This window comes from Monopterus albus, unplaced genomic scaffold, assembly GCF_001952655.1.
Source record: "Monopterus albus unplaced genomic scaffold, M_albus_1.0 scaffold220.1, whole genome shotgun sequence".
Lineage (NCBI taxonomy): Eukaryota > Metazoa > Chordata > Actinopteri > Synbranchiformes > Synbranchidae > Monopterus > Monopterus albus.
This window is the reverse complement of record NW_018128100.1, coordinates 315,760-328,758: the sequence shown is the minus strand read 5'-3', so window position 1 is coordinate 328,758 and position 12,999 is coordinate 315,760. Positions and strand designations below refer to the sequence as shown.

General features: G+C 41.1%; 1 protein-coding gene across 2 annotated transcripts in view; it reads right to left on the bottom strand.

Moving 5' to 3' along the window:
* filip1b (filamin A interacting protein 1b) overlaps nt 1-10,004 on the bottom strand; it is a 38,283-nt gene extending 28,279 nt beyond the window's left edge. For both annotated transcript variants that reach the window (XM_020619464.1, XM_020619463.1), the window contains exons 1-2: nt 9,378-10,004; nt 4,643-4,831 (exon numbers count right to left, since the gene is read on the bottom strand). The gene's annotated coding sequence lies outside the window, so the exon portion shown is untranslated. The remainder of the gene's footprint in view (nt 1-4,642; nt 4,832-9,377) is intronic.
* Nucleotides 10,005-12,999: the final 2,995 nt, after the last annotated feature.

Below are 12,999 nucleotides of genomic sequence, written 5' to 3'. Positions count from 1 at the left end.
ACAGTTTTATTCACAGGCTTTCTGCAAAATGCCACACACTTCAAATTCATGCCAACTGATATTGTTGCATCCAGTAGATGTCCTACTAGAGCAAATGAAGCTTCAAGAAGCTTTGCGCTGGAGTGAACCAATAGGATGAAAGGGTTCAATGCCTCATGAAGCTTCATCTGCCCATCACTACTAGAAAATAGTGAATTTGATTTTTAAACAATCTGGAAGCAAGCACAATGCAGTGCAAATACAGAAAACAGGAAATGAGTACGGTTTACCGCAGGAAACAGCAGTCCGTCAAAGGTTCCGCATCTCACAGGACCAAGTTCAGTGTTATTCAATGAAGCAGGACGGTGGACTCTTAATTCTCAAGCTAAGACAACTTGCAACATCAGGGAGTTTTGATGTCAGTGACATTATCCATCATGACGTTACCCTTTCAGAACAGAACGGCGTGATCCTCATGGTCCTGTTGTGCTGTCATGGGAACAGCTGTTGCTGATATGAAACCTAGCTAGAGGGCAGACACTGTCGAGCGGCCTGCAGATTACTGATCTGAATTAGCAGTGAGCTCATGGTTCCCGTCTTATCAGCCGGTCTTGGCCTGAAGCAGGAGGACACAGACTTCAGGGAAAACAGTGATAGGAAACCGGTGAGAGCGGAAAGATGCTAAATGAATAAAATATAATACCAGTGTCTTTGCTTTTACTTTCTGTACTGTAATCAACAGGTTACCACCATTCACTCTTGATAGTTCAAATGTCTCAAATCCAGATAAAATCCACCTCAGACACTCATAACATGACTGCAGCCATTTTGGTTTCCACAAGCAACATGCATCAAGTTCAGCTCTATTCCAGTCATTACACCTCAACTGGCAAAGCTGCCAGAGGAAGAACAACTCGTGCACACATGCAGCAGAATCAAGCTAACCATTATCCACGCAAGGTAAACACCCGTCCAGATCATTTGATGGTAACACTGATCAGGGATCAGATAAATGCTACAACACTGTCTGTTTGACTTGCTAGCACTTTATATGTGACAAAGTCATTTCAGAGTCACTCATCTGAAAGGACCCTGTGAATTCTTCTACAGACGTAGTTACACTTAGGAGGAGTCCTGGCGAAATTGACAAGAGTCACTAAGGACAAAATATATTCTCTAAGCTTTCATAAAATATTAAATCCACATTTCATGAACACATGGCCAGTGTCTGTTGAGATAACCTGCTGACAAACCAAACAGCCACCAAACGACACAACACCTTGGTAGGTGACTGATCTGATTGCTAGCGCTGCACTGTGAAAGCAGACGAGCCAGTAGACCCAAACACATTCTTCCTGTCAACATAACATTTTAAGTGAAACTGAAAAGTTCAACATCCCCTAAGGATTTGAAACAACTGGTGGGAACCCCAGATCTGGATCATCACCAAAGCCTAATCAGCTGTCCCTCAATAAATTTTACAAAAATATGTTGAGAAAATTTAGCTTGAGGGCTACAAACAGATGTTTTGGGATGTACATGTTTCGCATTCAAATGAAAATATCTCTGCATAAATGAAATAAAAGAGACTTTTGTTGAAGAATAAAATCTCCGCCTCAGGTTCTGATTTGTGCTGCTCACAGAAACAAGACTCAAAATAACTTGCAATGAAAACAGGGTCAAAAAGAAACACTATTAATGGAGAGGAAGGTCCCAGGAGAGCTGGGCAGGGCAAAGCATGCTGGGTACAATAACAGCAAACGGCCTCTGTTTATTGTTCAGATTTAATATAGACCCAACAGGTCCCTTTTTCCAAATTTAACACAAAGGTTAACTGGTGGAAAATAAAGTGGTAACCAGGAAGAGGGTGTGTTTATTTTTATATTTTATCTGCATCTTTGTTTAGCTTTCATACAGTCTAAATTGTTAAAATTTTTTGATTTAGTGGGATATTAGACTGCAGTGTTTATGTATAAAGCCAGGAACAATTTATTACCTGGTGGAATTCAAAAACTATTTAATGAAAGGGAAGGGGAATACAATTTAAGGGGTCAGTTAAATTTAAAAATTCATGCTATACGTACAACCAAAAAAAGATTCTGTATTTTGTATTTCCATAAGTGGGGTAAAACTATGGAATAATTTAAGTGTGGACATAAAAAATAGTAATAGAATTGATGAGTTTAAACATAAATATAAAGGTATGTGTCATTCAAGATATATGCAAGAACAGGCTCAATGATTAATTAGATGGAACATTGTGGGTGTGGTGTAAGAATGTTAACACTTTGTAATAATTCTTTAGTATAATACTTGTGTGGTGTAGAAGTGAATCATGTACTGCTTGCAAACCAATGATGGTAAGATGATGTCATGGGGTAGGACTGGATAAGTCTGACTTCTTCCTATTCCATTCAAGCATGTACTAGGTATAAGCAAATTGATAATGGATTATGTGTAAAATTATGTGTGTTGCCATATCAACTGTCTTTACATGCTTGAAAGAATCAATCAAATCAAATTGTTACTGAGGTCAAACATTTTCATGCTGTTTCTGTAATCCAGCACTTTCATCTACAGCTGAGTGACAGCTGGCAGGTCAAACCACCACCCAGGGGATAAACAGATCAATCAGATTTCAAATTCAAAGGCGTGTCAGGCGTTACAACGAAGCCAACAGTTATTGTTGCTGCTGCATCATCTCAGCTCTGCCTCCACATCCTGCAGCCAGCGCTCACTAAGAGCAGCTCATCCCCCAGAGAGCAGAGTGAAAGTACTCTGGTAATAGATCTATTAAATTAATGCTTCCTAATGTACAGCTTCCTGAAACAAGCATTTACTGGGCTGTAAATGAATGGAGTCATAACTCACTGATTCACTGTGAGTGTCTTGCAGCCAGTCCATTCAGGAGTCTGTGTGAGCTCATACACTCACCGTGGTTCATACTGAGGAACTCACAGTCATGGTCTTCACACAAACACATTCACAATTTGCCTCTGAAGACGTTAAATATTTACTTAACGTTATGTTTTATAGACTTAAACACCAGTACATACTGTATATATTAACAGAGTCATTCTGCTTCTCCATTGCAGTTCTGCTGGTCTGTCTACTGTATGTGACATCTACTGCATCCTCTTCTTCTGTTTCCTTTTCAGTTCTTATCCATTATTTTACCCAAATTAAGGGTCTTACAATATTGGATTTCACATGTTGTACAGAATGTAAATCCCTCTTAGGGCAGTTTCATACTATGAGCTTATATAAATAGGCTCGATTTGACACAGGATAAGAATAAAGACATATCTAAACATTGAACTGACTGTAGCAGACAAGAACTGGCTGTTGAGCCAGAACTTTCCTTTCTTAATCCGAATCTAGCCTCCACCCTAACCTGAGCCCAAACTTATCTTAACCAGTTATCTGGGCCTTAATCCCAAGTGACTAGTTCTTACTGTTGTTATTGGCCCCACAGATGTGCGTTAGTAGGACCCTACTCCACCTCCTAGTTGGCTCGGTAGGCTGTTATCATGCATAAGACCTACAGTCTAGTTGGTTACAATAATACATATGGAGTGAACTAGGTTCAATGAACAGTCATGGTTTGGATTAAAACAAATAGTTTGAAATGGGAAACAAGCAGCTGTTTCTTGTTTGGAAGTCCTGTGATTTGTTGTCCCACCCCAGCCCCCGACCTCCACCCTACATGAACTTTGTGTGACATCACCAGAAGTGACTGTTGTTTTGACCACTAATTATTACACCTAGTGATGAATGCACCTGTTAGCCTAGTGAAGCATCATTATGGCCATGATGACAAATGATATCGGCCATTCAATAAGATGATAAGATCCAAAATGGCTCCTAAAAACATACGTTACTTTAGCTGTATACACAGCATTACCAACAAACACACGATTAATAGAATAGTAGGTGTGAGGCTGCTGGCTGCTTTACTCAGCTGGGTGTCACCACACAAAGTATTTTGTCACGTCATTTTAAAGAGTTTATTCATGAAGAACAATATACAAAAAAAATGTTAAAGTGAGTCACTAAGCAACACATGTAAAATAAAGAGAGGCAAGAAATAATAATTTGTAATAGTTTTGTCTAGAAGTAATTTTGTACCATTCTGAGGTACTTCCATTTTATGGCATACAACTCCATCCAGAGCATTTGTTTACTCCACCATACTTGTATAGAGTTACCTGTTGCATTTCACAATAAGAGTCTTAAAACCTGTCACTACCCCCACCATATGTAACACAGTTAAAATTAGTTCCACAGTTAGCTATAATACCTGCTTAGAATTTATAATAATATAACAGTGAGTGGGGCATTTTTGTCTGCACATCAATATTTATAAAAAGCAGGAACTCGCATTTCTATACTTCAAAAAGGGGTCATGTAGCATTCATTGGTACTCCTGCGATTTAATTTGGCAAATAACTGAATCAGTTATTGTTGTTTTTGTGATGGCTGTTAATTTTAATTACTTTTTTAATTCATAGATTTGAGTTCTATTGTCTATTATGAGATGTACGATCATTTTCTTCCACCCGCTCAAGTCCAAACTTGTTTTTAACTTTTAACTTTGTTTTTTAAACAAGTGTCAAACTGACAAAGACCTGGTAGCGATGCCATCAAACGCAGTGTTTCTTACCTGTTCTCTGTGTCCCAAATCGACTCCAGTCCTCCCACAAAATCAGAGTTTATTTCTTAAATATCTTTTTCTTCTTTCCTGTAACTTGAAGTTGTAACTTGTAAGTCCAGCCTTCAGGCTTTCTTCCTCTCAGCCAGAGCTGGAGGCAAACTACCTCAGCGTCCTCTCCAAGTTTGGTCTGAGCTCCAGCTGAGGACACAGGGAGAGAGAAGTTGTGTCAGAGCAGAGGTGAGAACAGACGCTTTCTTTAGGCTTCAATAAAACTGGGTCTTCTTTGCACCACAAGCTGTTCAGCCTCTCTGCTTCAGTCTGTTTGCTTCTGCCCAGGAGTGACAGTCTGCTCTATATTTAACCTGTGCTCTCAGCCTGTGTTAGCAGCCTGACTGAGGTTTTTCCAAACCCCCAACAGCTGAACTATCAGCCTGACCACTCCTCCTGCTGCTCACAGCCAGGAACTCGGCCTGGCACGGCCCGGCTCGGCTCGGCTCCCTTTGTGCCGGTTTGATGAGGTTTGTCACGTTATTGGTCTGCTTTGATTTATTTTAGCAGCTTGACTCAAAAAACAACTTTAAATTCCACTAGAAGCCCCAAAGCTGTGGCCAGTTTACTAGGAATGCTTGTGTTCGCACTGCTTCAGACATCTGTTGGTTCACCTGTGTGAAGGTTTTTACTAAATGAAATAGTTTAGTATACAGTCAAGATTTTGACTTTCTGTCACACAATTTAAAATGAGTAATGGAAAGTAACTAAGGAAAATGATTTGTGTTGAAATGACAAATTTAAGACAACAACAAACTTTTAAGGCCTGGTATTTGTACAAATAAAGACAGGTTTTAAAGACTTGATCATAGTAAGTATTTGGGTGTAAAGCTTTAAAATGAGAATGTGTACATGTTGAGTTTTAATATTAGCAGAAATCACCTAGAGATGTCTTTATATTTTCAAATTCTCCGGCACAGTTTTCATGCAGCTCTGCTAGTTTCTCTGTACTCACTGTTTTTGGTTTTAAAAACCTCTGCTGATGGTCTCTGTGGGTTTACCAGGGCTGGGGAAGGTGCAGGCCAGACAAGCCTTTTCAAACACCATATTATTATTTCACAAGAACTTTTGTTCCTAATAAAAGCGGGTCGGGCTCGGGTCAGCAGACACAACTCAGCTGACATTAAACCCATCACAGGAAGACTGGGTGGTGTTAAACATCATGCCTGCAGTGATTTACTTATCATTAAGATATTTTACAAACATTGCTAAAGGAATTTTTGCTTTAACGTTTTGTCAGTGACTTGCATCATTTTAATAGTTCTTGAGGTTATTATGTTCTGCAGTTTCCACTTCCTCTTCGGTCTTGAGGAAGCTCCTGATGCGTCCACACACAGACACAGTTTTGGTCTGTACAAGGAATAAAACAGCTGTTGCAGAGCAACACAGTCACACCCCCACATACAAGGGTCAGGTTGTCATAAGTTTCCTTTCTTATTCAGTTTATCATTCCAAACTTCAATTTATCTTATGTTCACTCAGTGGTCAGTGTATTAGGAACACGTTTCTCAAAATGAGTCTGTCTTATCCAAAGTTCCTGCAGTAAACCCTCCTTCATGAAGATGAAAATGACCCGTTTATGTTCAAACTGTTTCAGAGACGTGTTGATCCAACTGTGTGTTCATTGTGGAGGCTGCAGTTTGTGCTGCTCTTCAGCTGTACTGCAAGATTATAATGTGTTTCTATTATTTTTGCATCTCATTTATATCAAAGAGGCTACACTTCTCTGTAGAATGCAGCACAGTTATTAGTATGCTAATCATCAGTAAGTACGGCATCCAGCTGAGGCTGATGGGAATGCCATTACTTTTGGTCATAAACCAAGGTATTGGACAAAATTTTAATTGGAAGATGATGGCACACCACGTTAAGAGGACATTACATCCCACGTGTCTCATATAATCATTCATCACTTGAGCCGCAAGTTGTTGTCACCAAGAAAGGTTCAAGGATGTTCTAAGTCTCTTACATCTGCTCTGAGGATCAAGAAGGCTTCTGGAGGAGCCATAAGCGAGGAAACAAGGGAACACCCTTTGTAGAAGTGATTTACGGACTGACACCCCCTTTTTCAGTTTTTGATTGGATGTCTCAGACAAAGGATCAAAGGAAAGGATGTCTTATGTTTCTGAAAATGTGTTTTCTCGTGTCCTCTTTCCTCACATTCTTCTCCTTGCATCTTTTCCTCACGTCTTACATGGGCGAGACTAAAACACAAGGACCTAAATTAGGGGACCTGGGAATCCACCTATGGTCAGGGCACAGTCCCAATCCATGCAGAAGATGTTGGGATATTTCACAGAATAACTAGGAGAGTGATGCTAGGAGAAAAAAGAAGAGCTCACCAGAGTCAGTAGGATTCATCCTCTGGGTATCATGATGATCTATGCAAAGGTTCAAGGGAATTCAACCAGGAGTTGTTGAGATGATGCAGTCTGGACCAAAGCAGTGGACAGACTGCAGCATGACTAAAAATATAACTCTGGAATGATGTGTTTGGATGCAGAGATATTCACATGTTCACCACACCCTGACCAGCTCCTGCACACACACAGTTAACAAGCTGTTCTATCTGAAAATGTCCATGAATTAATCCATTGCATATGGATAAGAAAACTGCTGTGTGAAAGTCATCACAGTGCACTAACAGAGGGGCAGGCCATGATTCTATTCACTATAATGACCTAGTGACGGGTTTGAGGCAGAAGGAAGAGTATGAAGATATTTGTACATTTCTGCCTCATCTTCTAACCTTTTAATGTCTTTTATTTATATCAGGCCTACATGCATCAGCAACATGTTCTCCTTCATTATATAGTTAGATTCTTATTAAAAGTGCCTGCATTGCTTTTTAAATGCACACAAAGTCAACAACTTTATGCACATAATTATGTAAACGTTATAATAAACTATTAGGACTGTGAGAGATGACATCATGGTACTGAGGGCAATTATTCCTGATCATTCAGTGAGAAACATCGCCATCTAGCTTTTATCCTTATTTCAATGCCCCCTCACATGTTTAAGAATGATAACCTACAAATTGTTGTTTTGGGATTTTCTTTTCTCTTATAATAAAAATGTTTTAAACAAATTACTAATCAACAAATCTATTTATGATCATCGGTTATCCTGCTATGGCACACGCGCCAAAACATATCCCCAAATATTCCCACATTTAAAAATGTGTGTTTACAGCAGGAGATTTTGTCACTGTGTGTGATTTGATTGATTCATTGCAATGATTCTGCTTCTGGCAAGGCCTCCTAGTTGTGACATTATCATTATTATTGTTATTTTACTTTTGGTCACCTTATTCCTTAAATGTTCTACAGTATCACGTTTCTAATATTCCTGCAGGAATTGAGTTAAATGTGAAAAAGCCCTTTAAAACTGAGATTATCATGGCTCTGTCAAAATGAAGAGTTGATAATTGTAGGATAAACTCCAGGTTTGTGCACAGAGCAAGTCAGCAGGCTACCAAAATTACCAAAATTGAAACAATATACTTCCGGAGGTAACTTTCAAAATAAAACTATGAGCGTGGTCAGACGGTGTGGCTGGTTCCTTTTCTTGTTAGGCCTACATTTTATAGTATTTTTCTAGTTGGTTTTCTATTTTCCTTGATATGACCTAGATAGAGCCAGACACCAACATCAACCTACTGGTCTAACAATATATGAACCAGTTTGGCCTTTTAGGTCTTGTGGTTGTTCCAACTGGAAGAGTTTAAAGAGCATCTAAGCAGCTAAAACCCACATTTTAACTTTGATAAGAACATTTTTTGCACATTATTTATTCTCTTTAACAATTTATTTTGCTGTATTCATATTTTAATATGTTTTATTCCTTCTGACACGTGTTAGCCACTTAGATCTGCACTAGCCTTCGTTACATCGCTGGGGGCCTATGATTATTTTGAAGTGAAACACATCTGTCTTCCGGTGTTGTTAATTCTTCTGAGGCTTGGAGCAGTGGTTAGCAGCTACACAACCAATCTGTCTCCGGTGAGCTACTATATATAATCTGAGGACGATCATGGAATAAACATGGCCCACAATAAAAGCTTATTCTTGGAAGGTAAGATGTGACACTCCGCTCCGCTCCTCCAGCCGGACAGCTGCTATTTAACCCGCACACCATCTCGGATTCCTGCTTGCCGAAGCAGATTTCGGCTCCGCTGGTGTCTCACATACTTCAAAATATGTGGATTCAGAGTGTGTTGGCTAAGTGGCCGACGTTAGCATCGTAATGCTTGCTGCTATTACCCACCTCGTCCTCAGCCGGCGGGGTTAAATCGAGCGCTGCTAGGCCGGTGACAGTGCCATAACTTTGGGCCTGCAGGGGGAAGCAGACCCGTGGAGGGGCGGTCCGGTTCTAGTGGCTTTTAATCTGGACTAGCACGCCGGAGCTCGCACCGTTAGCTGGGTATGCAGTGTTGGAGCTAGGTGGGTGTAGCGAAAGGCCTTCCTGTCTTTGCTGGACTGTTAGCCACCACATAACGTTTATACATCGCAGAGAGACCATGAACCTTTATAACGATAATAATAAAATTGTCCTGACACCCAGGCTGCTGCTGCTGCCTCCGGGCTAACCTGCTAACTTACCATCTAACTAGTGTTAGCTAGCCAACATTAACAGTAAAGAATTGTAAACAGTAATGCTCCATGTCATGTGCTATTACTGTGTCATTACTTACGGTGGTCTTCGTCTGTCGAGCAGTTCACATTTAAACGATATATTCCTGAAAAGATGAATAACGCCATCAGCCATCAGCCAGAACATTAGAGCCGCCGCCAGGTCAAGTGAATAACATTGATTAACGCTGTCTGGTCTCAGTGGCACCTGTCAGTGAGGGGGGTCTATTAGGCTGCAAGTGAACATTCAGTTCCTCAAGGTGACGTGTTGGAAGCAGGAGAAACCGGAAAGTGGAAGGAGCTGAGTCACTTTGACAAAGGCCAAACTGTGATGGTCAACGACTGGGTCAGAGCATCTCCCAGACTGCAGGTCCTGTTGGGTGTTCCCAGTCTGCAGTGGTCAGTGGCTACAACAGTGTCTAAGGAAGGTCATGGATGCCCAGGGCTGATGTGGTTTGGACATTTGTTAAAATGGTTGAAAATGAGAAATACCAGCCTGTATGAAGAGAAACCTTCAGAGACTATAGTGGTGATATTACACCTAAAGTGGGGAGGCTGAATGGGTCTGAAACATTATCTCTAACGTCCTCACAACCACAGTTTTCATTCCTTTTACATAGTCAACAAAAACAAGTCATGGCACCGTTTGCATTTCCTGGTTTTCTACATAAATCTGATCTTCACCAAAGTCAAAGATCAACAAACACAACATTTCTAAGCTGATAAAACAACCAGTCCTGATCCTTCATGTCTTTATTGAACACATTAAACATACACAGTGATGTGGACAAAGTCACAGCAGCAGTGTTTTAATAACTGGTTTTAATAACCACCTTTGGCAGCAACAACCTCCAGCCAGCGCTTCCTGTAGCTGTGGCTCAGACCTGCACCACGTTCAGGAGGCGTTTTGGACTGTTCTTCCTGACAGAGCTGCTTCAGCTCAGCCATATTCTCAGGACGTCTGGTGTGAACGTCTTCAGGCCGTTCCACAGTGTCTCTATTGGTCTGAGCTCTGGGCTCTGACCCGGCCGCTCCAATAGGCAGGTTTTGTGTCTCTGAAGCCAATCTGTAGTGGAGTTACTTCGATGTTTAGGGTCATCGTCCTGCTGCATCACCCAGCTTGTTCTGAGCTTCAGCTTGTCGACAGCCACCCTGACCTTATCCTGTAGGACACCTGGATAAACTGGGGAGTTCATTTTCCGTCCACAGTGGTAAGCAGTCCAGGTCCAGAGGCACTTTATGATGCTCCTCCACTGTGCTTCACTGCTGGGATGATGTTTTCTTTATACACCATACGTAGCACTGTGTGTTCTTCCCAGACAGCTCCACCTTGGTTTCATCTGTCCACTGGACATTTTTCCATTAGTGCTGTGGAGGTCAGGGTGGTCCATTTATAGACAGTATGTCTGACTTTGGACTGGTGAATATCTAAAGTCAGTGAGGTGACTGTGACCCTTTCCTGCTACATGGTTCTTGATCTCTTGAATACTATATCTTGTCTTGTTTTTAGGTACTTTGGAATTTGTTTCTCAAGATATGTGTTTGGTGTTTGTTCTTATGGTGTTGTGTTGCTGCTGGAACACAGGAATTTCCCCATTGTGGGATCAATAAGGTCCTAAAGTACATGCAAACCCATTGTGGGATCAATAAAGTCCTAAAGTACATGCAATCCCACAACTCTTGATCAGGTCTTCTGAGATCTTTCTATGAGGCCTGCTTGTGAACAGCACACTGACACTGTCTAAGTGTTTTTATGAGTCATTCCAAACCTCACCTTGGTTCTCGTTTCATTGACAGGACTCCAGGTTTGCTAACACGTGACTCCAGCTGACGTTCAGTGACATCAGAAGCCTGGCGTCGCTGTGACTTTGTCCACCATCACTGTGTATTTTAAACGGGTGTGTTCAGTGAAGACACAAAAGATCAGGACTGTTTGTGTTTTATCAGCTTAGAAATATTGTGCTTGTTGATATTTGGTGAAGATTAGATCCCAGTTCATGACCAGTTTTTGTAGAAAACAGGAAGCTGCAAACAGTGCCATGGCTTTTTCTTGAGACTTTATGTGTAGCTGTCGTCAGAGATCACCCATCATGCATCCACCCTGCAGAAAATCCACTCTTCCCAGACAAAACAAATGAGTGCACTAACGCTCCGCGGGTAGCTAAATGTCCTCTCACCAGCATTATCAGGGCATTTGTTTGAGTTTGAACTGGCTCAAAATAGGTTTGTGCAGGATTGGTCTTGATGACTTAAGCTCTGGGAGCAGAATCCAATATATGATTTTAAGCTTTGGAAGATTATTGTTCTTGTCATTTAAAAATCCTCAGAAAGTGCACAGTTCACTAAAACATTGGTTTTTCCAACTAAATGTTCTGTTGTGGGGCTGTAATCCACCGGTGCAGCTGCACAGTGAGGCCAGGAGGGAAAAGGAGCGAGAAGCTCAGAATTCGGTTTTGGAGGACAGAAAAGGAGACGGCATTTAAGGTTTGTGTTTTAGCCACATGTCTGTATGAAATAACACGAGATGATTCTTGTCAGATCGAGAGGAGTGTTAAGATGGAGAGCGTGCACTGACATGATGGTGCAGGTTTATGAGGTCACGGGGGGGGGGGTCAGTTTGGAGCTAAAAACAGCAGGACTGCGGTGATGTGGTTCAGTTTGACCGGACAGGTTCTGCATCTCCAAATGAAGCACATCGCAGCAGTGTTTCTAAACGGCTTGGGTTGTGTTTCCTTCCACGTTTGACTTCTCTTGTTTTGGTATTTGATGTGAACTTGGTTAGTTTCAGTTGATGCTGGGAGGAAATAGGAAGCCCCGGCACAAACAGCGGCTGACACCTGGCAGACGATACAGACCTGTGCATCAGCGACATGGCAGCTATTTTTAGTTGGTGATTGTTGAGTTGGCCTCTGTGTCCTTGAAACATCAACATTTCTTTTGACTCATCCACTTGAAGACATAGCTGCACATGTAAGAAAACAAACAGCGGACAGCAACACTTGTTGTTCACTAACTGAAATCAAACTGCATCAAAAATGCTAATTAACAAATCAAAAAATGAGCAAGCAGGCCTGTGCTGTTGGACCAGTCATCAAGTACTGTTTAAATTGTTCCTTCTGATTATTTTGTCTCAATCATGTAGCCTGTGACGTGTTAAATTATGAATAAATCTTCAGTGTGAAGCTCAAGTTCTTGGTTTATCCAGCTGTTAGTCCCACACCAAACGGTTTTCAGTTTACCCTCATATATGACAAATAAAAGCAGCATTTTCACAACTGAAAAGCTAAAACCACAAAATGTTGATCTCTTTTTCTTGGAAGAACAACTGAAGTGATGCATTGAATATTGCAGGATACTATTGTTTTGATCAGAGACCTGATTAATTGGTTCATAGTTTCAGCTCTAGGACATGTATCACTGACACCCTTCACCCTGTTCTGCTGTCAAACATTCTCTGAAATCAAGAAAATGACTGCCTCACCTGTGTGTGGTCATACTGGTTCTGTGCACAGAGCGAAGCACAAAAGGTACTGATTGAAATGTAACACTGACACCGGGAGCCCCTGGCATCAACGTAAACATTTCTCCCAGGTTTATCAGTAACTAGTTGCAGAGTAAACAGTGAAATATTACATGAAAGCGAGATGCACAAACCATTTGCTTCACTTCATAGATTCTAGTGAG